The following is a 26,599-nucleotide window of genomic DNA, read 5'->3' as shown; positions in this document are numbered from 1 at the left end:
ACAGGAGCTTTTGTTAACTAAACACACATAAATATTTTTAAGGAGGTTTAATAGTGTGACTTCAAAAGGAAGCCAAAGGATGGAAAAAGAAAAAATAATAAATTTAAATGTCATCAATAATATAAATGTCTTAAAGGGCTAATGATTTCTGAACAAACAAGGTTGTAAAAACAATGTTCTATTAGGCTACTTCACTAAAAAGCTTTCAAAATATTAAAAAATGATTAATTAAGACAAGGATTTAAAGAAAGCTACGTTCCTTATGCCACCAAGACCTGGGATTTCTCTGATCATATAACATCCATCAAAATACTACCTGTTCACTAACAGGGTGTGAAGAGATAGAAGGCAATTTCAGTGGTTAATCTGAATATAGGGAACTACAATAGCTAGATGTGGGAAAATCCTGTTTGTGCCTCCAAATGATAAAAGGAAACCAAATAAAAATCACCGTGGACGACCCATTTAACATCACAGGTTAGAAACCTTAAAGTCGTCTCCGACTCTTCCCTCTCTTTCATCCCCTTTACCCGATCCATTACCAATCTTGCTTTTCCTCCCTTTGAAAAGTTTTTAACATTTACTCCTTTTTTTCTCTGACTACCCTAACCCATGTCTCTGGCACCTCTCAATTGAAATATTGTACATTTCCCATTTGCCCTGCTTCTAGCGTCTGTGGGTCTTTCTATAGTACTTTTAAAACAATATTTTGGTATTTCTGCTATGCAATTTGACTTAAAAAAATCTATTCATGTTCCCTGCCCCCAGTGCTTTCTGCAATGAATCCTGAAGTATGGGCCACAATAGTGCTTAGGCATACCTTTAATGGAAAAGTTTAAGACCTGTACATGGAAAACTATAAAACATTGCAAAGAGCTACGTAATGGAGAGATGTACCATTGTCAAATGGTAGCAGAGAGATTGGCAAATTTTTTCTATAAAGGGCCACATAGTAAATGTTGTTGGCTTTTTGGGCCACCTAGTCTCTGTGGAATATGCTTCTTTGCTTTGTTTTTACCACTCTTTCGAAACATAAAAGTTATTCTTAGCTCACAGATGTCTAGAAATAGGCTAGATTTGGCCTGGAGACTGTAGTTTATTGATCCCTGGATCAGAAGAGTCAATATTGTTAAGATGGCAGTAAGATGGTGATCCTCCCCCCAAATTGATCCATGGATTCAGTGCAATACCAACCAAAATCCTAACAAGCATTTTTGAAGAAAACTAAAAGTTAATTTGAAAATGTATACGTCAAAACAAAGGACTTAGAATAGCTAAAACAATTTAGAAAAAGAGCAGAATTAGAGGATTCATAGGAAGTTACATATATCAAGACAATGATGCACTAGTATAAAAATAGATCAAGGAACAAAATAGAGACTCTAGAAACAGATGCACAATTATATGGTTATTTGATTTTGATCAAAGATGCCAAGGTAATTTAATGGGGGAAATATAGTTTTTGCAACAAATGGTGCTAGAACAGTAGGATATCTGTATTTACATAAAAAGAACCTTAACTGTTACCTCACATAATACATAAAAATTAACTCAAATAAAAACGTTTTCAAAAAGAAAAAAATTGATAAAATGAATTTCATTAAGATTAAAAACTGTTCTTTAGCATATTCTCACTCACAGGCGGGTGATGAAAAATGAGAACACATGGACACAGGGAGGGGAGTACTAAACACTGGGGTCTATTGGGGGAAAAGGGGAGGGCCAGCGGGAGGGGGAGCTGGGGAGGGATAGCCTAGGGAGAAATGCCAAATGTGGGTGAAGGGGAGAAAGGAAGCAAAACACACTGCCATGTGTGTACCTATGCAACTGTCTTGCATGTTCTGCACATGTACCTCAAAACCTAAAATGCAATAAAAAACTAAAAAGAAAAACCAAAAAAAATCTGTTCTTTAAATGATGTAATTAAGGTAACAAAAAGGAGAGTCACAGACGGGGAAAATTTTGCAAAACATAAATCCAAAATATGACCTGTACCCAGAATGCCTAAAAAACTCTTACAAGTTAATAATGAGACAAACAACTCAATTTAAAAATAGGCAATTGAATGGAAATTTCACAAAAGAAGATAGCCAATAAGCATATGAAAACATGTTCAACACTATTAGTCATAAAAGAAATGCAGATTAAAACTACAATGAGGAACCACTACACACCCACCAGAAAAGGTAAAGTATAAAAACTGGCACTACTAAGTGTTGGGAAGGTGTGGGCTCATTTTTTTGTACTTTTTGTAGGTATGGGTTTTTGCCATGTTGTCTAGGCTGGTCTCGAGCTCCTGCGCTCAAGGGATCCGTCTACCTCGGCCTCCCAAAGTGCTGGGATTATAGGCGTGATCAACTCAACTTTTTTTGTTGTTGTTATTCTGCTGTTTCCTCATCTGTGGGGGATGAGAAAAGATTCAACTTCAATGAGTCATTGAAGTTGACTCATTTTTTTTCGGAGACACAGTCTCGCTTCAATGAGTCAACTCATTGAAGTTGATTCTTTTCTCATCCCCCACAGATGCGTGAGTTTATGTAAAGCACTTAGGATAGTACGTGGCAGATGGTGAGCGCTGGATCCACATGAGGCGCTATTGTAGTTGCCATGCCATTGCAATCGCTCCACTCCCTGCTTCCCTCTCATCTCTGGAAATGCCACATCTCCATATTGCCCAGACCTACTTCCCCTGTCCTGAAACCTGTATAATAAATGAGTGCCATTCAATTTTGCTTTTTTTTTCCCAGTTGCTTTATATCTAATACTGCTTTAAGCCAAACTTTTTCTTAGGCACATTTACTTAACACAGAACTGGACAAGCAATGAATGCTTAATAAAGACTTGTTGGTTTCCAGCCCTGCAGTATGAGAACAATGATAGCATATTTATTATCTTCTTCATGGAAATGTTGTGATAATACATGCAATGGAATTTAATTTCCTTTAATGATGGAAAGATCCGTAAGTCAATCAAGCTGTCTTCTTTGCATCCCAGTGTGTCCTAGGGACATGATAAGACATCTTTTCAGACATCAATTATTGTTAAACGAATGCCCCTATTTAGATTTTCCCTAGTGTTCTGAATTCCTTTAGTGTATTAAATTTTTCTTACCTAATAATGCTGTTCTGTCAAATAAGCTTTTAGGGAAATAGCAAAACTTTGGCTTCGTAGAACACAGGAAGATGACATTTTGTCTTGACCTTGTTAAGTATGTTTTCACTTAAAATTTGTATTGTCAAGTTTCTGCCCATGACAGTCCCAGGAGAAAAGAATTAATCCATATAAATCTAAAATGAACAAGACCTCACTGGCATTTTGAAAGCATTTTTGCAACATTATTATGACTACTTTAGTATGTATAGAATTTTTTCAGATGCGGTGGACTCTAAATTTTAGCCCAAATTCTAACTTTCCTCAACAATGAGCCTAGGCAAAATTGAGGAAAATAATTTCAGATGTGCCTACACCAGAGGCACTATGTGATGTTATCACACTGAGTTGATCACAATGACCTGATGCACAACAGAGGGAGCATATTCATTTAATTACAAGAAGTAATTCATTTAAGGAACATTTATTAGCCAGGCACAGCGGCTTACGCCTGTAATCCCAGCACTTTGGGAGGCTGAGGCAGGTGGATCACGAGGTCAGGAGGTTGAGACTATCCTGGCTAGCACAGTGAAACCCCACCTTTACTAAAAACACAAAAAATTATCCAGGCGTAATGGCACGTGCCTGGAGTCCCAGCTACTCAGGAGGCTGAGGTAGAAGAATTGCTTGAATCCAGGAGGCGGAGGCTGCAGTGAGCCAAGATCGCACCACTACACTCCAGCTGGGTGACAGAGCGAGACTGTGTCTCCGAAAAAAAAAAAAGAAAAGAAAAGAAAAAAAATTTATTGAGCATCGACTATGTACTTGGTCCTGGGGACATAAAGTGGGGTTTGGTTCTAGTAGCAGAAGACAGGAAAACTATTTAGTTTTCACTCTCTGAAATGAGGTAATTTCAGATAGTGATAATTGTAATGACTGCAATAAAATAAGATGACAGGCTAGAGAATGACTGGGACTGGGATGTTATTTGGACAGATGAGCAGACATTGCAGCTAGTTATTTCACAGCTATTCAAAATGTATGCTTAATGAAAAATTCTAACATAGATTATCTCTGTGAAGAATGATTTTATTATCTCCTTTGTACTTTTCTGTATTTTCCTGTTTTTTTACTTGAACATGTACTTCTTTCTGTTCTTTCTTTCCTTCCTTCTTCCCTCATTCCCTCCCTCCTTTCCTCCCTCCCTTCCTTCCTTCCCTCCCTCCTCTTTCTTTCCTTCCTTCCTTCTTTCTCTTTTCTCTCTCTCTCTTTCTTATTTGAGATGCAGTTTTGCTCTGTTGCCAGGCTGGAGTGCAGTGGCTGGAGTGCAGAGTGCAGGCTGGAGTGCAGGTTGGCTCACTGCAACCTCTGCTTCCTGGGTTCAAGCAATTCTCCTGCTTCAGCCTCCTGAGTAGCTGGGACTACAGGCACGTGCCACCACACATGGCTAATTTTTTTGTATTATTGGTAGAGATGGGGTTTCACTGTGTTAGCCAGGATGGTCTCGATCTCCTGACTTTGTGATCTGCACACCTCGGCCTCTCAAAGTGCTGGGATTACAGGCTTGAGCCACCATGCCCAGCCACATGATCACTTCCATAATCAAAGAAAAATTATATATATAAAACTTTACTCTGATAGCAAGAAAATTCAAATTGTGCTCATCCTATGAAGAAAGATACCACAGAGATCTAAAATTCTAAGTAGAGAGAAACTATTATCTGTGATTTTCTATATTCATGATTCAGTTGCCTATTAAATAAGTTGTAATAAATTTGTAAAGCACCTGGTTAGTGCTATGTAAGGGCTACATTAATAAATAGGCAAATATGTTGAAATAATGTCCAATTAAGTTTAACAAATAACTTTGGGGAAAAGTACCACATGCAAATCTGTTTGTTAAGCATTGTGGAGTAAAAAATAATGAGCATGACATGGTTCAAATTTAATTGGGTGTGGGTGTCCTGTACTTATTTATACTCTTTCTCTCTCCACCTTCCAGGCCTTGCCCCCATTTTGTGAAATCCAGCACCCCAGACTTCAAGAAACTTAAAAATAGCTCTTAACCAGAGCTAACTTTAAAAAACTCAAAAAAGGACCACACACAACTATCCTAGATAGTTGTGCATCTGTATTTCTACTAGAAATTTAAAATTTCCCAACTTTCAAAGAATTATTTGCATAGTTCAAAGGAATGGTCCTTAAAAGAAATGAGCAATCTCGGTATTGCTATCTACTAAGGAGTAGACACCTTCTGGACCTGGTGAGCTGTTCCTGTGCCTTCTCTAACTTTGCTGTTTTCTTCCACATCTGATAGGCAGTGCCTGTAAAAACCTTTGGGTTTCTATCCAAGGTCTCTCATGGAAGTGGCTGGAGGAACCACAGTAGAGAGGTTTAGGCAGGCTGTTTGCAATGTTGCACCTTTGGGGTGGCTGGAGCAATCCCATCTGGGTGGTGTTAGGCAGATGGGGGCTGCGTGTAACTACAGCATCAGAGCTTATGCAAAGCACTACCCCACAAGATGTCCAGGAGTAGATAGAGCCAGAGGCCAAGAAGCCCATAGTTCTTGGAGGGAATCTCTCAGAACTTGATAGACCTGGAATGGGTGAGAATCAAGATGAGAAGGAGGTTTTGGGTAACAGCCATGAACCCTGGCCTCCCTTTATAGCTGACAACTGGATGGCCAATGAACAAGGTGGAATAACTTCCAGCTACAGGGCTCAGTAAACAATGTGTGCAAACAAGCACTGCTCTTTGGTCTGCTGCATCAGTGATGGTGCTGACTTCCTGATGTATTTCCTTTAGAATATACACCTGAAAAATGGTGAGTATGCATTCAGGATTTTGCTTTATAATACTATATTTTAAGATGTCACAAAGTAGCATCTGCAGTTTGTCCATAACTGTTGTTTCCCATCACCCCACAGAAATGACAACACACTTTTAAGTTTTTTTTTTAATTGCTTTATTGCTGTCAGCACCAGTTCTAAGCATCAGAGAACCTAGACCTTTCCACCTGAACCTCTCTGTGCTTAGCCCTGCCTAGGTCTGCTGGTACATTAGGAAACCCTCCCCAGGAGGCAATAAGGTTGGAAACCCAACCTCTGATGCCTAGGCACTGGAGTGGACAAATCCCTGACATCCCATGGGTCCTGAGCTCCTTTCTCTACTCCAGTGCAAGACAAGCCTGCCCCTCTGGCCCTTCTGTCTTAGCCTTTGCTACCCGGTATACCCCAGGCACCCAAGAGAACCCAAATTCCATCCCTTTCTCCTAGAATCTGCCAGCTCCCTTCCCTTAGAGTTAGCCCTGGTTTCCAGATGCCTTTACCTAGTACTGAGAATAGATTTGTCTACCAATGATCTAAACATCTCTGAATATTGACAAGTATACCCACCCAGAATTCTCAACACTGCATTTTAGTCTACTACCAAGACTTCTTATTGTCATTGTATCATCTACATTTTACATTTGGGATAATTAACTTGAACCTCTGCCTAGTCCTACACCCTCTGTGACTGCTCCCCTCAGGCCTCCCACCCCACCTTGCACCTCCTCATGGGATACGTTCATTCCCTGGCTTCTCCTGCAGCAGTCCGCGTCATGGCTCCTAGCACGTCCCTTGGTCAAGGCTTTCATCACATTGGAGAGTTCCTGCGCAAGCTTAACTGCAGCCAACACCTCTGTTAGTAAAATGACTACATCTCAGAGCCCATTTGCCAATAGTAACAGTATTCTTAGAGGGCTGTAGAGTTTGTCGTGTGCTATCTAATTGCTATGCATCCAATCCTATGAAACTGGTAGGTCCGACATTATTTCAGCTTACATATGAGAAAGCTAAGGCTGTGAGTCATTTGCCCTTTGAAATACACTCCCAAATTACTTTTCTGAGGTCACGTAAGTGAGTGGCTGAGTGATGAATTGGATCTGGGTACTCCTTTCACTCACTCATGCTGCCCATGCCAGTCATGCAGGGTTACACGAGAAAGTCAAGTCTGACACCCAGCGGCTTGTGATCTTGATTGAGAAGCTGGGTGTTACATTCATCCATTCAAAAAATATGTATTGAGTGCCCACGATGTGCCAAGCACTCTTCCTAAGCACTGCTTAGGATGCATTGGTCAACCAAAGGGGCAAAAACCCTAGTTCCCAGGGCCCTTGCACTTAGTGGTGGTCTACTCTTCAGTAATGCTAGGCTGCTAGTCCTGAGTTCAGACATGGCTCTGCCCCTCGTTTATCTTCTGCAAATGGAGATTACTGTACTGGTGACTCCAGGCCCTCTCCAGCTTTGGATGTGTGATCCTGTGGTCTTCCCCTTGAGGACTCTTTTCAGCCAGGAGCTGCCAGTCTCCCTGTGGGTCCTTGATTTGTTTACAACTTCTTGGCAGCAAAACGACTACAGCAAATCTGGACAATACTGTTGAAAATTATCTCAGGGAAGAAGCAAGAAATAACACTATTCCACCTTAGTGCAGCTGTTGAAAAGTGTTGGTGATGCAATAGACAGGGCACCTTTTAATGTCAATATTTCCAGTGAGGCTGAATGAAGGCAACTCTACTGGGTGGCCTGATTTTCAGCTGGTTTTACAAAACAACAGCAACAACAAAGCCATTTCACTGGTAAAAATCATTTTAGAAGAAAAACATAATACCTAGATCTGGGCTAAAAATATAGCATTTTTCTGGTGCATATAAAACTTTGGCATAGAAAATAATATATAGCTGATCTGATTCACAAAATAAGCCTAAGAGATCTGTTATAGGTTATAATGATCTTAGAATCTTTTGTACAATGGGAGCATGAAAACCCGACTCTCTGCGCTGTCGTTCCTTTTTTTTTCTCTTTTTCTAATCTTCCTTAAAATATTGGTGTGAATTAAACTCACCGAGGAGGAAACCAGTGAACATATTCTGCAATGCAGTTATGAAAATAAGAACGGAGTTGTTATTGCTCCCATCTGGGATGCCAGATGTTTGCAGACTGGTGTGGGAGCTGCAGCACATTTCTGACCCCAAACTCAAGACCTGGTTAAATGTGTTTAAAAGATTCTCTTTCTTGCTCCAAACATGTCCATGCAATTGAGTAAGGACAAAAACAAAAATATTAATACCTGGAGTTTGCTAAGAAGTCATGGGAAATAATCACTGGCAAAGACAAGTGGCTGGTTTTATCTATTGTTGATAATATAAAAGGAGGGCAGAAAGTTGTGCCATGCAGGCTTTTCTTATTTTAATAAAACCACACCCTGTTTTACTACTGCTGAAAGCAGGAAGTCCAAAACAGGAAGCTTCCTCAGAGCTTTTGTCTTGAAATGTCAGAGATAATATAAATTTTCTTTTATTCATGTATCTAGAGGGTCAAGAGTGAACACATATAACAAAACTGAAAATACCCCATAATCAGTTGTAATATATCTCTGTCATTTGTTTAAGGCCAAATGGTCCACCCATTTATCATCTTAACACGAGAGCCTGAAGGAAATGCTCTCATCTGGGATCAGTCTGTTACCCATCACTTTGTTTACTCATAATCTTAGCAGAGAAGGGCTCCCTTTTCAGGCTCTAATGAGGGAGGATAGGGAAATGAGAGGTCTAGCGGAGGACTGAGCTTCTGCAAACAACTTCTGGATTTCTAGAAGTTTCCTCTAAGTAGGAAGCATTTGAGAAATGCTCCTCATAATATATGTGCAATTTGATAGGTCTATAATATGATTAGTTCTTCCAAGTTCAGAAAAAACATATAATAATTATCTTGACCCACAGTGGCATGAAATAGTTTTCATGACAGTTTGATGACAAGTATTTAAGGAAAGAGTTTCTATGCTGTAAAGATCATGCATCTCCTTAACTCCGCTGACAGTAAAATATGGATTTCAGCTTAGGAACACTCTTTGTTGAAACAGTAGTTTTATGTCTTTCTTTTCTAAGACCAAACAGGATTACAGGTATAATTTACTGAACAAAAACTTCAAGGATTTAAAAAAATAATAATTGAACTTTAAGAAAACAAATAAATTACAAGATAAGACTGTATCATATTAGGATTAATGAATTTCTTTTTTTTTTTTTTTTGAGACGGAGTTTCGCTCTTGTTACCCAGGCTGGAGTGCAATGGCGCGTCTCGGCTCACCGCAACCTCCACCTCCTGGGTTCAGGCAATTCTCCTGCCTCAGCCTCCCGAGTAGCTGGGACTACAGGTACACGCCACCATGCCCAGCTAAGTTTTTTGTATTTTTAGTAGAGACGGGGTTTCACCATGTTGACCAGGATGGTCTCGACCTCTTTACCTCGTGATCCACCCGCCTCGGCCTCCCAGAGTGCTGGGATTACAGGCGTGAGCCACCGCGCCCGGCCCTAATGAATTTCTTAATGTTTACATTTGTAAGCAGGTGCTAGCATACCTCCCTTCTACATTTAGTCATATAGCCTGCATAGATTTTTTGATATTAATAATTTTTACATATGCTAGATAAAATGATTAATTTTATAAGGCAGATAATTTACTCATTCTGTACAGAATAATTCCTTTATGTATCTGCTTTGAAAGTTTGGACTTCTATGTGTAGTCTTTTCTTAGAATGACCTGAGTGTGTTATGAAGCTTCCATTTTTCCATTCCTTGTGATTTAAAAATCAACAATTAACCATAGATAAAGGGAAAGGATAAAAATATCCTGTTTCCTTGCCTAACATCCTAGAAATATCTGCGGATTGCTCCAGATCCCATTTAATCCAAAGGTTTTGTTTTATTAAACCTTTAGAGTTTAATTAAAAGTTAACTCAAAAAGTTAACTAAAAATTAACTAAAGTTTTATTAAAAGCTAGTGTTTTTTTTAAAAGACTAAGTAATTCTTCTAAGCCACAGTAAAGTTTTCTATCTTACATAAATAGAATGTTTATTAAATCTTTACATAATATATACACAATATAGCAAGACAATTGTCTACGTTAGTTTCCTCATGTGTGAAATGAAGAATTTTAAAATTCATACCTAACTACTCTCAAATTTCACAGTTGTAAGTAGTTCCCAGCAAGTAGAGAGAAAAATGGTTGGAATAAAATTTGTATGTGTGCATTTTACAATGGGCTCTGGGCCTCAGAATTGAAATCTTCTTTCCTTCATACATATTTTCTGCATATGGACGTGCTTTCAATGTACAAAATGCCAGTGGATATTTGCTTGTTTATTATTGAGGGGAGAGGGGTATTTCTACAGCCTCTCACAGGCTCTGCTCAACGGACTATTATTTTCCTCTCACATTTTAAAACGGAGAGGCCTGCTGCTCACCTCCCTTGTGGACAGAGTCGGGAATGAGAGCAGGACATCCAAGTGCTTAACACCAAATCCAAAACTCATTCAGGCGGCTGTCCTCAACAGATGTATTAGGGAGAGTTCCTAAGTGGAGCCAGGGAAGGGTACAAAGTTAGGTCACACTGCAGGGAGAGAAGTAACTTGCCAAAGAGTCAGCGCCAAAAGCAAGAAAGGCCCCTTGGATTTATGGCTTGGGTATGGGGTCTGGTTCTTTCTCTGGGGTCTGCAGAATAAGCATTCCCTCTGGCTTTTTCCTAGAGGAAACCACTGACTCTCGATATACAGGGATGTAGAGGAGTCATTTGACCTTTCGGATGTATTTGCATTTGGACATTGCAAAGGCTAACAGGCCTTGAAGGGATAAGGAGCAGCAGAGGGTGGGCACCAGCTGAATCCTAACTCTGATGCTTACCAGCAGCAAGGGATTACACAAGTTTAACTCACTTTTGAGCTTCAATGTTCTCATCTGTAAAATGGGGACACAATTCACTTCCTCATGAGCTTTAGGGAGAAAAGTGGCTATTAAAAATGAGCCAATTGCCCCCTTCAGGGCTCTTTTCCCTAATGGGGTGAACCCTTACCCTTCCTAAACCAACCCAACTACTGGCTGATATTTTTTCATTATCCTTTTCAGCTTGTTCTTGTTCTTTTACCCACAAATTAAACTGGTTTTACTGATCTTAAAAACCATTTTCTGGGCTGGGCGCGGTGGCTCACGCCTGTAATCCCAGCACTTTGGGAGGCCAAGGCGGGTGCATCACGAGGTCAAGAGATCGAGACCATCCTGGTCAACATGGTGAAACCCCGTCTCTACTAAAAATACAAAAAATTAGCTGGGCATGGTGGCGCATGCCTGTAGTCCCAGCTGCTCGGGAGGCTGAGGCGGGAGAATTGCCTGAACCCAGGAGGTGGAGGTTGAGGTGAGCTGAGATCACGCCATTGCACTCCAGCCTGGGTAACAAGAGCGAAACTCCGTCTCAAAAGAAAAAAAACAAAACCATTTTCTTGGCTCTACTGCCTCTTCACACTATTATTCCCACTTGCAACTTCTCCTTCAGCACTAAACTTCCAGGAGAGAAATAATCTATCTCTTTTGCATCTGCCAAGTCCCACTTCAGCACTCTACAACCTAGCTTCCACCTCCAACATGCTACCAAAACCAGCAGTCAGGCTAACTTGATATCTGCAGGCCATTGTGAGATAAATAACAGCATAGAAATATTTATACACACAGAACACGTACACATGTGTGTTAGTATACACACATATTTCATTTTTTTCAGCAACTGAGAAGTTCTAGAAGCAATGACACCCCAGTAGCAATGAGTTCCCCAAGTGCCCAGATCTCTGTTTCCAAAACCATTCTCTAATAAAAGGAACTGGGTCTCCTTAGAGAAATGGCACAAGTTTTGGAACTAGGGCAAGCAATAGACAAGGTGACTCTGGAACATCTTCTAGTGCCTAAAAGTAAGTGTCTTATGAGTTCAGGCTGCTTTAACAAAAACATCATAAGCTTTGTGGCTTAAACAACCGAGAATTTTTTTTTCACAGTTCTAGAATCTGGGAAGTCCAAGATCAGAATATTGACATGGTAGGGTTCTGGTGAAGGCCTTCTTCCTGGCTTATAGAGATGTCTTCTCATTATGTCTTAATATGGCAGAGAGAGGCAGGAAGCAAGCTCTCTCTTATCTCTTTTTATTAGGGCACAGATTTAATCATAAGGGCTCCATCTTTGCGACCTAATTACTTCCTAAAGGTCTTATCTCCAAATACTATCACATTGGAGATTAGAGTCTCAACGTGTGAGTTTGTGGGGGACACAGACATTCAGTCCATACAAGTAAGAAAGTAATAATAAAAAAAAAAACCTCACAGTAAGAGTTATATGTCAAAGAGAAACAGGAATACACTGAAAAAAACTTCACAAAGCTGAAATAATTTAAGCAATAAAACAAATAAATTAGTATTGAATTATAACCCACAGAATAAATAAATATCTATACTGATATAAATAACTACGTAAATAAATAAGTGGGGGAGAAACCTCACCTGCAATAGAATTCCAAATAGTTGCTGTGCATACTCTCCCCCAAGACGGTGGAGGATAACTCCTCATTCCTTAAGTATGGGTTGTGCATAGTGACTCCCTGTCAACAAGTACAATATGAAAATGGGAAAAAAGATGAACTTTATAGGGGTGAAACCTGAAAACCACAACCTCAGCCAGGTGACCCAAGTTAACAGTGTACAGTAGTAAGTTCCATTGATAGTGTGTGCCCTTAATACCTCTGTGGGTTTTTCTTTCAAAACTCTGTATTCCCAGTCTAATTATGTGGTAAAATATCAGATAAATCTTAATTGAGGAAAATGCCACAAAATACCTGACCAGTGTTTCTCTAAACTATTAAGGTCATTGAAAACAAGAAGAATCTGAGAAACAGCCAAGAGGACCCTGAGGAGATAAGACCACTAATTGTAATAAGGTATCCTGGATGAGATCCTGGAAGAGAGAAAGGACATTAAAATAAAGTATGGACTTCAATTAATAATAACATATCCATAAATAAAAAGTGTGAAGGTGGGCCCCAACTTCACACCATACACAAAAGCTAATTCAAAATGGATCAGTGACCTAAATATCAAAACCAAAGCCATAAGAGTCTTATCAGAAAACATAGGGGTAATTTTTCTTAACCTTAAATTTCAGAATGTATTCTTAGATATGACCTAAAAACACAAACAAAAAAAGAAAAATAACATGTTATACTTAAATTTAAAACTTCTGTTCATCAAAGGACACCATCAAGAAAGTGAAACAACATACAGAATGGGAAGTATTTGCAAAACATGTAAGTGACAAAGATTTAATATCCAGAATGCAGGAATAACTCCTAACATGCAACAGCATCACAAATACCCAATGAAAAAATGGGCATTTCTCCAAAAAAGTTACACAAATGACCAATAAACACATGAAAATATGTTTAACATCATTAGTCATTAGGGAAATGCAAATCAAAACCATGAGATAGCAATACACCTCAACTAGAATCACTGATCAAAACAAAACAAAAAAATGATAAGGGTTCCAGATGTAGCGAAATTGGAACCCTTCCTTGTGCATCACTTGAGGAAATGTAATCAGTTATTCAACTGATTTTGGGGCCAACCCATTGCTAAATTGCATGATCGATTATATTCTTTCTCTCTCTGTTACACACACACACACACACGATGGTGATGGTTGCACATTGTGAATGTAAATAAAGCCCCTGAATTATACACTTTAAATGATTAAAACAGCAAATTTTTTATGTTATCTATATTTTGCAGCAACAAAACAGAAAAAATAAAAAACGTAAAGATTAGGGAGATGAAACAACTTGAAAATAAGTAACTGGTAGAAAGGAGATTCAAATCCAGGTCCTTTTGATTCTGTGGTCTATATATCTTAGACACTAAGACCTAAGTTAAACGGTACAGGACTATCTTCCATTTAGAATGTAAAAGCCAAGAAGTAATAGAACAAAAGTAACCTTTATCTAAGATCATCCTCGTGGGATAGATAGGTGTGGAGACAGAGTGGACCCCAAGGATCAGCTAGCACATTAATGCAAGGAAGAGAAAACTAGAGTCTAGACTAGGGAAGTAGTTGTGTGCACAGAGAAGAAGAGGGTGAATACAAATATAGTTCAAGGGAAGTAGTGACAGTGCTTAGCAATAGCTGGAAAAAGACAGTGAGGGACAGAAAAAGTCTACCCTGGAAAAACAGGAGCGCTGTGGTGTTGCTGGCAGTAATGAGGTATTTGAAGAAGGCTTCTCATTATCCTAACGTACCCAGGAATGTGTTCTCATCTCCCAACCAGATGAATATTAGTGTCATCAACAAAACCAAGCTCATTATAATTGGCTCTTGGGCACTAGATGCCTGAGAATACAAGCCCCTCTACAGACTGTCTTTCTTCTATGGAGACAATTATTAAGTTAATGCATAATCAGTGGGGACACAGGAAGGGAAAAAGACAAAGGTAAGATACAAAGGACATATTTTCTATATTTTACCCAAATTAAACCAATGATAACTGATATTCTCACCTAATTTTATTGTCTTATCTCTAAGCACAAAGTTCAAAGTGCTACCTGCCTTTTGCCAAGGGACCCAGTTTTGTTGGTCTCTTTACATACAGACTACAACATAGATATTGCTAAAGATACAGGCACCTATCAGGACATGTGATTACTAATAATGAAGGAAAGAATGTAAGGTCGGGATAGGGTAGGGATACAGGCGGGAGGATTAAATTCCCACCTGCCTACATTCTCTGGCTTCAGATGCTATTTCTGCACATCTATTGCTGGAAGAGAAGCCATAGTCTTCTTCCATAATGGCTGCAGCTGAAGTTAAGCTGACAAATTATCTTCCACACCCCATGGAAAACCAGCAGAACTATCTAGAGACACAAAGACTACTGACACTTATACTATACTCCTTGGTTCTCACATTTTCTCCCAAGAGACCTAAATGAGAGAGTTTTAGAGAAGTCGCCAGATTTATATATTCTAACAAGCCAAAAAGAAAAAAAAAGAAAAAAGAAGCGCGCGCGTGTGTGCGCGCGTGCACACACACACACACACACACACACACACACACACAGCAGGTCTATTAATTCAATGAGAATTTTACATCCTTATGTGTTTAATTGCCATCCCTTAGGAAGCTCAGGGCTTTTTCACTATAGGAAAGCAGTATATTGAAGCCGAAAGAAGATATTTCTGAAAATATAGCACAGAAGAGGTTTCTGATGCATATGTCATGTAGGTACATAGTAAAACAACACATGCAAATATATAAAGGTTTCTTGGGATACTACATAGCATTAGAATAATGAAATCAGGTTAAATGTCAATAACACTTAGGAAAGTAGCTAGAACTGTAATGATTTTATTTAATCTCATAGACTCGAAGCATCTTGAGAACAGTGACCACATTAAGTGAAGAGTCATATTCACTGTTGCAGCTCTAGATTGCCAGTGTCTAGCACAGACAGACTCATGGTAGGTGCTCAGTTGAATTTGCTGAATGAATGAATAGTAATACCACCAAAGTTGATGTTAGCAAAGTTATAGAATCATTCTAAGTGCATTTGGGCAAAAGATACTTCACATTGGAGTAATATAGAAGGATTTTAGTGTATTATTTTAAAAATGTAGCTTCAGTGCAGAGTTGCTATAGCTGTGAATTTAAATCTAAAATAATTATACCTGTAAGCATTTTAGAGCGGCATGGTTAAGTTTGAGGCTGATGTGAACTGGCTACTCATTTAATTTGAAGGGAGTGGAAAGACACTAGAAATTACAATCTTACCTACTTCTCAAGGCTGCAGCTCTCTTTTTATCTCATTCCACCTCACTTTTTTCGAATTGGTTTTGTCCTGTCATTGTGCTGACCCAGTCTGACTTGTAGAACTGGGTTCCAATATTTCTATTTATCTTTGCCTAGATGTGGCCAAATCTCTTTAATTTTTGGTTTGCCTGACATGAGTCAAATATTTCAAAACTATCTTCACATACTCCATTAAGGAGTATCTTTTATCCTGGGTCATGCATCCCATGCCCGCAGTCACAGATGGTGGAGGTGACAAGATCTTTCATAGCCACACATGGTAAATTGTCATGCATGTAGGAATCCCCAGGGACCACGTTAAAATACAGATTCTTGCTCAGGAGACCCAAGGGTGGGGCCAAATTTCCACATTCCCAACCTGCCCCGTGGTGAAGCTGGTATTGCTGGTCTACATGCCACACACATTGAGTAGCAGACTGGGTTTTACATGTCTCGTTTATTTCAGCTGTACAGGGCGCATGAAATGCTAGAATACTCAATCTCCTAGACCGAAATAGTTTTGAGTCAGTGACACTGCTCCTTCCCCACCTCCAGAATTTTCTTTCAAGTCTCAGCTCCTGCTGTGGGCCCAAAGACTGTCCCCCACCTTGCTGGGGCTACTCTGCAGCTCTGTGGCAGGTGGTTATTTTCCATTATCCTCCTGGTTGTGAAGGTTCCCTCCTGCCTAACCCTAGTGAATTGTGATTGTTCTTCTGTGCTGGACTGTCTTGCACTGACTATGCCAAAATCTCCCACAGCTTGGATCCTATGGGCCTCTACATTTCCCGTCTCTGGAAGCCTGATCCTTGACATTGATCCATTTCATGTTTCTGCATCATTTTCATAAGCTCCTTGTTAGGCTCCATTATTCACTTGTGGTGACAATTTTGGGCCGGGAATCAATCATGCTATCAGTTGTAAGAACTGGCTGCAGTGTCCCATCCTAGTCAGAGCCATGAGAAAGTCTCCCCTGAGTGGTGCACCTCCTAACTCACATGCCCATACCACTTTTGCCCTCTTCCAACCTGTAGCTAGTATGGTATTTCTGAAATATGAATCTAATGAGCTCTCTCTTTCTCTCCACCCAAGAAGGCAGATTATTTCCTCATTCTGTCCCTGTGTTGCTGAGTGAGTTTTCCTAATCCACCCTTTGAATGTCTTAGCTTCACAAAGGGGGTTCAGCTGTGACTTCTCACCAGTTACACCCCAGAGCCTCATCATCTCCTAGATAAGGCTTGGGGTTACTGAGATCAGTAACTCCTACAAGGCAGCCAGGGCATAGCTTACTTCTTTACTCAGTTCTTTCATCAATTCTAGCAACTAAGAGTTTCCCATTTTTAGGATTCTACTACATAGCAAAGAGGATATTTGTCATTCTCCATCCAACATTTCCAGGTGTTTGGGCAGGGCTGTTTGCCGGCTGCCTAATCCTCTGCCTTTCTGGAACTCCCTTGCTCTGTCCTCATCCCATAGGCTATCTTGCATCTCCTCCAGGGTTCAAGTCCTCATACAATTTTTTTAATGCTGGTCTTTCCCCTGGGAATTCTCTACTCAAGCTTCAGATCACAAGCAAAGGTCAATTACATAAGAAATATTCCTTAATTGCTTCCTAAATCTAGCTCCTCTCTTACATGTTTCCATAGTTCCCTGTTCTTCTGGCATAGCACCTGTCACAACTGTACCTAGTAATGCCTTTCTCCTCCTCTAAAACCTAAGGCAGGGGCCACAGCAGTCTTGTTCCACACTGGACATAGTCCCCAAAGCACAACATGGGAAATAATGAAAGCAAGCATCCAATGAGCTCTTTACCACAACTCCATCAGTATCTGCATTTTTCAAATAAGGAAATGGAGGGATAAAGAGATTAAGTAAATTGCCCAAGGCCCCAAAGCCAGCATTCAGCAGATCTGAAATATAGTCTGGCTCCAGAACCTACTGCCTTAACCTCTATTTTGGTAATACATGGTTGTTGCTCAGTAAATTTGTGTGGAATGACTCTTCCTGAGAGTCCAGGAGCTCCTGCACTCTCTGCCAGAGCCAGCCCAAAGATGTCTTATTTCATCCTTTTTCACCACAGGTCCTTTCCCAGGGACCCTCTGTGTATGCATTTGCCGGGTGAGGAGCTCCAGGGGCTGAAGCTCATTTGCATGGCAGAGGTGGCTGGCAAGCCCTGAGTGTGGTGACTGGTTGCTTGATCACTGGTCTAATCTGCTCACTGGTCACTGGTCTGCCTTCTACCCCAGGTTTTCTATGAGAACTTACTCAAGTGACACACAGAAGGGACCTTTCAGAATGCTAAAGCTACTGATTAAGGCAGATTCTGGTCAGTCAGTCTGGGTAGGGTCTGAAATTCTGCGTTTTAACCCCATCCCAAGGGATGCTAATGTTGCTGGTCTGCAAATTTTGGGTGGTCAGGAGCCAGAGCAACACACTCCTCTGAGCCTGCATTTCCTAGTTTATATTTGGAGCTAATCCCACCTACCCCACAGTATTAAAATAAGAATAAAAGAATGCGTATAAAGTACCTAGTCCTGTAATTGGAACATATTCGGTGCTCAGTTAATCATCGAAATGCTTTTCCCATTTTATTTTTTTAAACATTTTAAGTCAATATCAAATCTAGAAAGATTTTATCACCTGATATTATAATTTTCCACTGGGAAATTAAAACACACGTATACACTCAGAGAGCTCTTAAATAATTTTTATAAAAAAGGAATCCAATCAACATATTTAAAATATTCATCTAACATTACATAGTATGTTTAAAAGTAGTCATCTCACCCCTTTGAAACTTAAATTTACTCTCTAGCCACCTAACCTCCGGATGTTCTCAGCCTGACTGTTAAAAGCTGATGATGAATCACACTAAGAAGAAAGTCTCATTGCTTCTGGGTTCTCACCATTGCTGCAAATCCGTAAATTGCCCAGATCTACAGCTTTGAAGGCTGTTAGCTCCTAAGATTTCTATTATGAATTTACACTTAATCTTTGATCCTGACATATCTTTTAGGCTTCCTATTTAATTATTTACCAGACCCACTGCTAAAAGCCCTGTGAACCAGCCCTCTCCATGGCTGCTGTCCACTGCTCTTTCCTCTCTATGTGTATTTGTGGCTCCTGTCTTCCTGGGACCCGTGCTGCCCCCGCCTGTTGCTGTTCTGGGGGACTCTGTAATGGACGGATTGAGGAACTTCTCTTGGTCTGGAACTCAGTTACTGACATTTTGACTGACACCAAGCATGAAAATCACATTACCCTGGTTGTATAAAACCTTCACTGGCTACCTGTAAAGTACAGGATTATGTGTAAAGTCCTAGTTATTAACTTACAAGTCCTTAAATTGACTTGGGTTTGAATACCTCAGAGACATTCTGGAACCATACATCCCCAGTCGTTTTCTTTGGTCTCACTCAATTGGATTAGTTCTTTTTGGCTGAAGACATTGAGCTACAGGGCATTTTCAATGTTTGCTTTCTACTTATGGAATTTATTAACCATGGAGGTCAGGCTGTCTTACTCTCTGTCAAGCTTTCAGTCCAAATTTAAGAGGTACCTTTTCCAGATTGCTGATTTGGTTAAATAATCCATAAATCGATCCACTGTTGTTTAGATTTTGAAGCACTGTTCTTCTTTGGTATTTTCATGAATCTGCTCTAAGAGTTTGTTTGACATGTCACAATTAACTTTTATATTATTCCACTTAATAACTTTTTCCCCCATATGCCAGCTTGAAACACTGTCAAAGTTATTAATTAAATGCTTTGCATGACATACTACCTTTTGCCATCTGCTTCAGAAGAATGTCACAGGACAATGAGACGTTATATGTGAAAGTACTTGGATTGTGAAATATCAGGTTTTAAATTGAATTATGTACATAGCTTCAATTTATTGTGGTTATTCATCAATCACTCCACTGGTAGGGTGCTCAAATATTAATTGTTGAATGGTGAATGGACTCGAGACCCAAAGGGGAACACAGGTATAGGTCATGGATTTCTTAAGCAAATTTTAATGTAGCCTCTTTTAATAAGGCATAAATAATTCTACAGTTAGCTAACAATAAAATCTTTAAAAAGCAGGCTGAGACAACACAGAAAAACATGGCACTGGATACCGCACAATTAATGGCTGAATATACTCTAAATTACAGCTCTGTAATTTCCAAGGAGAGCGGAGTTCCCTCAGGCTGGGGCAGCACGGGGGAAAAACTCGTTGTGAGAGGTTGGATTTGCGCTGGAGCCACTTGTATGTGTAGCAGTGGGACAGGCAAAGAAGAGGTGGGGTATTACAAGACAACGAAATAACGGCAGGAAACAACAGATCACCACGATTTTATTTGAGTTGGAGGAGGAGCAAATACATTAAACCCCCTTGGCTGGAAGATGATTCAGAGAAAAAGATAGTAAGTAGGGCTTCATTATACATTTAATGTATAAATGTATAATGTTACCAAATTAAGAAGTTCCTTTTTTTTTTAATTTTTTTTTTTTATTGAGACAGAGTTTCACTCTTGTTACCCAGGCTGGAGTGCAATGGTGTGATCTCGGCTCACCGCAACCTCCGCCACCTGGGTTCAGGCAATTCTCCTGCCTCAGCCTCCTGAGCAGCTGGGATTACAGGCACGTGCCAGAGATACTTTCATTTTTCTGAAAGTCACAAGACACTTGGTTGGGGTCAGAGTGTTGGGGTAGGAAGGATGGGGGCATGAGGAAAGTTCTTTAGGGAAGTAGAAAGTAGAAACAGACTCAGTTGCTGGTTGTGTTTCCTGTTCTGTTTGGGCTTGTGTGTTTGAGGTCAGGTTAGTGGGATCAGGGAGACAAGGCATGAGATCCAACCCTGGAACTCAGTTGCTTATTTGAGCATCGCTGCTGCAAACATCTAAACACATCAAATCTGCATTAAAGATCTCCTATATGAGTCCTTGAACCTGGTTTGAGAAGAAACGTATTCTCAACATAGTGTAAGAAAGCCTGGTCAATTCAATCCAATCCAATTCAATTCAATTCCACAATAATTACCACGGCCTTCTGTGCTGTGTCATCATTGTTACTGCCGTCTGGAGGTATAGGGAGGTGGCAGATCTTAGAATGTACTTGCGAAGATAAGCCTCATACCCAGGAAACATTTTATCCATCAGGTGAGACAGAGGCTGAGAAGTACCAAGATCAGTACCAAGTATCGTCCATTGGTGCTCCCGGAGTTCAGAGCAGAGACTGAGGACAAAAGTAAAGAATATGGGGAGAGAAAGTCCTGAATTGGCTCAGTGGAGTGGGATCACACTCAAAGGGTGGTCCTTGGACCAGCAATGCCAGCATCCCTTGAAAGCTTGATTAAAAAATGCAGAACCCCAGGCCCCATCTCAGACCAACTCAATTAGAATCTGCATTTTGGCCAGGCACAATGGCTCACTTATATAATCCCAGAAACTTGGAAGGCTGGTGGAGGAGGATCACTTGAGCCCAGGAGTTCAAGACCAGCCTGGGCAATACAGTGACACCATGTCTTTACAAAATAAAAATTAGCCAGGCACAGTGGCATGTGTCTATAGTCTTGTTACTGGGAGACTGAGGTGGAAGGACTGCTTGAGCCCAGGAGTTTGAGATTGCAGTGAGCCATGATCATGCCATTGCGCTCCATCCTAGGTGACAGAAAAAGACCCTGTCTCAAAAGAAAGAGAGAGAGAGAGAGAAAGAAGGAGAAGAAGAGAGACAGAGAGAGAAAAAGAAAGAAAGAAAGAAAGAAAAGAGAAAAAAGAAAGAAAGGAAGGAAGAAAGGGAGGGAGAGAGGAAGGAAGGAAGGAAGGAAGGAAGGAAGGAAGGAAGGAAGGAAGGAAGGAAGGAAGGAAGGAAGGAAGGAAGGAAGGAAATAAAAGTATCTGCATTTTAACAAAACTCTAAGTGGCTCATGTACATGTTAGTCTAGGAAGCACTATGGCAGAAGATCCCAGCTCACCTGTGCAAGATAGAAAGTATCAAACAGAAACTCTGAGGAAAACAAACTCAGACCCATAGGTGCCTCAATTGTAGCTGTATACTTCCCAAGTCTCTCCCTCTGGCAGACTTCCTGTACGTTAATGGACCTTGCATAGAGCATCCAAGAACAGGGGTGGCTGCGAAAGAAAGGAAAGTGCCACTTAATGGCCAACCATGTTGAAATATATTCCTGAGTTTTGACAGAAACATAGAAATATTTAGAAGGTGGGCACAGGCTTGGGAGTAGGCAATGATTGAAAATGCCCTCTCTAGCAGGCCTGGGTCTACACATAAGTGTCTGCAGGTATGGATTTGAGTCAGTACTTTCAAAAGTTAAAAAAAAACACTATACACATGCCAAAAAAAAAAAAAAGCCACTCACCTTCCTGTTTCTTTCATATGAGTTCATGCTTGCCTGATTGGAAATAAAGTAGTTCATTATGTGGCAGGGAGGGAATAGACATTTTAATGGAATTGGCAAAACCCAAGCCTCAATGTCCAGCAGAATAGGCTAGAAGAATAGGCTAAAGAACTATGCCATGGCTCTCTTCATATGAAAAGTGTTCCTCGTGTCTAGAATTAACAGTGCAATTAAACAGCTGTAAACATCTTATAACAACTCCCTTCCCTTCTTCCTTTCTTCCATCCATCTTTCTATATGCTTTAAAAAATATAATGTGATTTCCATGCAAATCAAAACCAGCTAAAAGATTGCCAAGGCCAAGATGTAAGTGAAGATGGCATTTAAGCCTTCATGTCTCCTTTGTCTCCTGAGATATCATCATAAAATCAAAGACTTCATCAGGTAATGTCTTCTTCATTATTCAACATCACAATTCCGAAGTGAAAAAAGATAATTACATACGGTGTTGTCGACACATAGTTTACGAGGAGCTTCTAGTTAATTAGTTATGGTAAAAGGTTTTTATATAGTCATAATTACTTTAGATTTCAGAGGAAAAGAAGCAAACATATATGTATTTTATTTTACCTGGTGACAAGTTTATCAAAGTGATGCTGATGTTTTGATGACCCTTCCGCACCTTCTTCAGACTTCCCAGGATAGAATGCAAAGTGTCAGGAGGGGATTTTAACAGCACAACTCATGTTAACTTTGATAGGAGTTACACATCTAAAATCTTTACACATCATCTTGCTTGATTCTCTAAGAAAATATCATCTCGGTATCTTGAATTTCCTTTGTCATTGATGGAAGACTTACCTCTGAACTAAAGAATGGTTACAGCAATTTTGTTTAACATCTGAGATGAGCCAGCTTAATGGGAACACTTTTTCTAATTTCTGGGGTCAGCCACTGAAGCAAAAATGATGGCAAAAATAATACTGGGAAATAAAGCATTCTATAATTTATTTGTTTAAAACAAGTTTATCGGCACCATGAGATGATGAGGAAAAAATAGACTTTTTTTTTTAAAGTTTAACATATAAGAACTCTCTCTTAGTTTCACCAGGTGTTTCTATCAAATCTCAATCTAATGAAGAAATGAAGAGAAGTTAAGAGTAAGATCGAGATCTTTGGTTTTTCCCCTTTGTGTCTGCAGCAGTTTCAATAATGTCTTAGCTGAGGGAATGGCCAGACGACTTCTGTCATGTCTTATAGCCATCTGAGTGCCCCAGAGCACAGGTTCTCCAGTTTCTAGCAATGCCAACCCCTGAGAGAGAGAGAGAATTAATCAGGTAGCAACATGACCTTGATTGCTGATCTCCTAAGATGTCACATGGCTGATATATGCCTGGAATACAATCAAAGTGTATGCAACTTTGGAGCTAGAATGCAATTTTCCTCAATCCCAGCTGAATGCTTATTACAACAGAAGATGGAAACTTGAGACGGAGGCTAAGAAGGCAATGGGCTGATTTTCTATAGTACTATGCAAAATGCTAATGTCAACTTATACACTGCAAGTTGCCAGCTGGTCAACTCTAAGAGCTGATGGAAGGCTGGTGCTTCTCTCCACTCCTGCCATATTATCTGATGGCACAACACGTCTAGACAGATATATGGGAAATTATAATAGCTGTCATTTCTTCGGTGTTTAGTGATGCTTGCACCATACTGTATACAATATGGATTTCTTTCACTTAGTCAAGGCCTTGCCACCTCTTAGATGAGTGACTTGGGGCAAAGCACTTAATCTTTCCAAATCTTGGTTTCCTCATCTGTACGAGACTAAAAATAGTATCAAGTCAGATAACAAATGCATGATCAGTACAATGCCAGACACAATACATGCTCTGTAAATATCAGCTATTGTATTTTTACTCTGAGAATAACTCCAAGAGTTAAATACTTGCTGGGCATGGTGGCTCACCTCTATAATCTCAGCACTTTGGGAGGCTGAGGCAGGCAGATCACTTGAGGCCAGGAGTTCGAGACCAGCCTGGCCAACATGGTGAAGCCTCATCTCTACTAAAAATACAAAAATTAGCCAGGCATGGTAGCACGTGCCTATAATCCCAGCTACTACTCGGGAGGCTGAAGTGGGAGAATCAGTTTGATCCAAGAGGTGGAGGTTGCAGGTTGCAGTGAGCCAAGATCATGCCTCTGCACTCCAGCCTGGGCAACAGAGTGAGACTGTCTCCAAAAAAAGAAAAAAAAAGAAAGAAAAAAGAGTTAAATATGATTATTATCCTCATTTCCAGATGATGAAACTCAAATTTAAGGAGGTTAAATCGCATGGTGAATGTGTGGTAGAACTGGAATCTAAACCCATGTCCCAAACCCACATTATTAGCCTCATTATAAAGAACTGTAACCATACCTTTCCCTTAATGCTTCCTCTCGCCACTCCATCCTGTAGACATACTAAAAAATTGGATCAAAAGCTCTGGTTTCCTTTGGCTCTTTGGACTGGCTTTGTGTGGATCTGAAAGAACTAGGAGCCTGGTCCGGGCATCCCGGCATTGCCTGCTTCAACTTGCCTGGCTTTAAATGCATCCTAATGTATATTCTACTTAAAGGCAGGTGAGGGGAGGAGGAGCACCTAACTGGCACTTCCCAGACATGCTTGCTCTCCTCGCCCACCTGACTGGTCTTTTGTGATGAATGGCAAGGCTTTCACTGCTATGTCTTCTTTTTTTTTGTTTCTCTATACTCCTCCCTGCATGGTTTCTGTTTCCAACATTATTCTCCAGGATGATAACATACTTTTCTTGGATAAGTCAATAACAGATCTCCTCATTTTCCCAGCCAGAGAAAAGTCAGTCTGAGTATTCAGCACTTCCAATACCCCTTCTATTTTTTTAAGTAAACCTATAAGGAGAATCAATTTTTAGTTTAGGATTCGAGTCCGCTAAATGCAATCCTACAGTATGCCGATATATTACATAGGAATCATGTTAATAAACTATGGTTTTCATAGCCGAAGTGAAGAAAGTGACTAAGTAAATTATATTTGACTGGGGGCATGGAGAGCCTGAATAAGTAAGATCAAATAGTTACTGGGTTGTCGTTAATGTGATTCTTATTCTGCATGCTTATTTCCACCCTAAATTAAACATACAAGTTATGGCCAGACATGGAATTGCAACACAGTTATGCCCAAGAAAAGAGGAGCCATCTTTAACCTTATTTCTTTGAGATAATTAAGACAGTATTTCCTATTTTTATGTTTTTTTGTTTGTGTAAGTCTGGGTCTCATTCTGTCACCCAGGCTTGAGTGCAATGGTATGACTGCAGCTCATCATGGTCTTGATCTTCAGGGCTCAGGGGATTCACCAGCTGCAGCCTCTAGAGTAGCTGGGACTGCTGGTGCATGCTGGGTTAATTTTTAAAGTATTTGTAGATATGGGATCTCCCTATGTTGCTCAGGTTAGTCTCAAACTCCTCAGCTCAAGTGATCCTTCCACCTCGGCCTTTCAAAGTGCTAAAATTATAGCTGTGGACCTCACCCTGCCTATTTCTAGTATATTTAATGTGAATACTTTCAGCTGTGATTGTAATCACTACTAGTCATCTTGCAATCTAGGAAACTAACATAGGTTTAGAATGGCAAAACAATGCTTGGAAATAATCTCTCTTTGACTCTTCTAAAAGAAATAACAAAGCTTTCATATATTTAAGGTGAACGGTTTCTAAAATTTGTAATACTGCAGGTCCAGTTGGCATCTTAAGCTGATTTATAAAGAATACCATACTATTCAAAGCTCCTGGATAGTTCTCAATTAGGTGTGTTAATTAATTCTCAATCAATTATGTCAATTTATACTGATTTCTAATGTAATTACGAAGTTGAAGATTAACCTGGAAATTTGGAGGAGCAACGTTTGTGTTAACTGAACAGGAATATATTACACAGGCAAGAGTGAGGCAGGTTCTTTTCATTTTGTTTGGCTAGTTTGATGCCTATGAAGTACAATGCAATCTGAAAACATCTAACTTCAGTATCTAATCCACTTGCAAAATTGTGGAATCAACTCCACCCTTCCCTTCACCCCACCTGTATTCTCTGTCTTCAACATTCCTGAAATTTTCAAAAGCTGTTATTAACAACAAAAAGATCATCTCTAGCCACAAAAGGAAAAATAAGACTAGGTCCTCCTAAAGCATTTTGTCAGTGTCTGCCTAGGCTGTTGAAAAGGCACAAAATTGCCAGACCTGTTGACTACTGAAGGAGACTAAGAAAGTATGAATAATCTTTGTTTGCTGAACCCAAACTAAAGACTCTAAAGGACATGCTTATTGTGACTGTGGCTTAAATTACAAGAACCACTGACCTGCAAAGGTTCAAAGAGAGGTATGAGAAAACTGGGGTGGCTGTTGGAGATAAGGAATGACATTCTTAACCATTGTACTAAGCGGGAGTGTCTAGCCCTGAT

The 26,599-nt window shown here is 40.0% G+C and overlaps 1 long non-coding RNA gene across 11 annotated transcripts in view; it reads right to left on the bottom strand.

The window, feature by feature from the left end:
* The window catches only part of LOC144578513 (uncharacterized), a 206,731-nt gene that overhangs the window by 141,844 nt on the left and 38,288 nt on the right, over window positions 1-26,599 (bottom strand). For 4 of the 11 annotated variants that reach the window (XR_013524426.1, XR_013524427.1, XR_013524429.1 and 1 more), the window contains exon 4: window positions 20,807-21,897. The exons of 4 other annotated variants lie outside the window; for them this stretch is intronic. This is a non-coding gene — a long non-coding RNA (uncharacterized LOC144578513). Of the gene's footprint in view, window positions 1-4,321; window positions 20,435-20,806; window positions 21,898-22,142; window positions 22,176-26,599 lie in introns of those variants that run through there. 3 more of the 11 variants (XR_013524435.1, XR_013524428.1, XR_013524432.1) reach the window with 3 other exon arrangements.

The sequence above is a fragment of the Callithrix jacchus genome, chromosome 12 (genome assembly GCF_049354715.1).
Source record: "Callithrix jacchus isolate 240 chromosome 12, calJac240_pri, whole genome shotgun sequence".
Classification (NCBI taxonomy): domain Eukaryota; kingdom Metazoa; phylum Chordata; class Mammalia; order Primates; family Cebidae; genus Callithrix; species Callithrix jacchus.
This window is presented reverse-complemented; position numbering and strand designations above follow the sequence as displayed.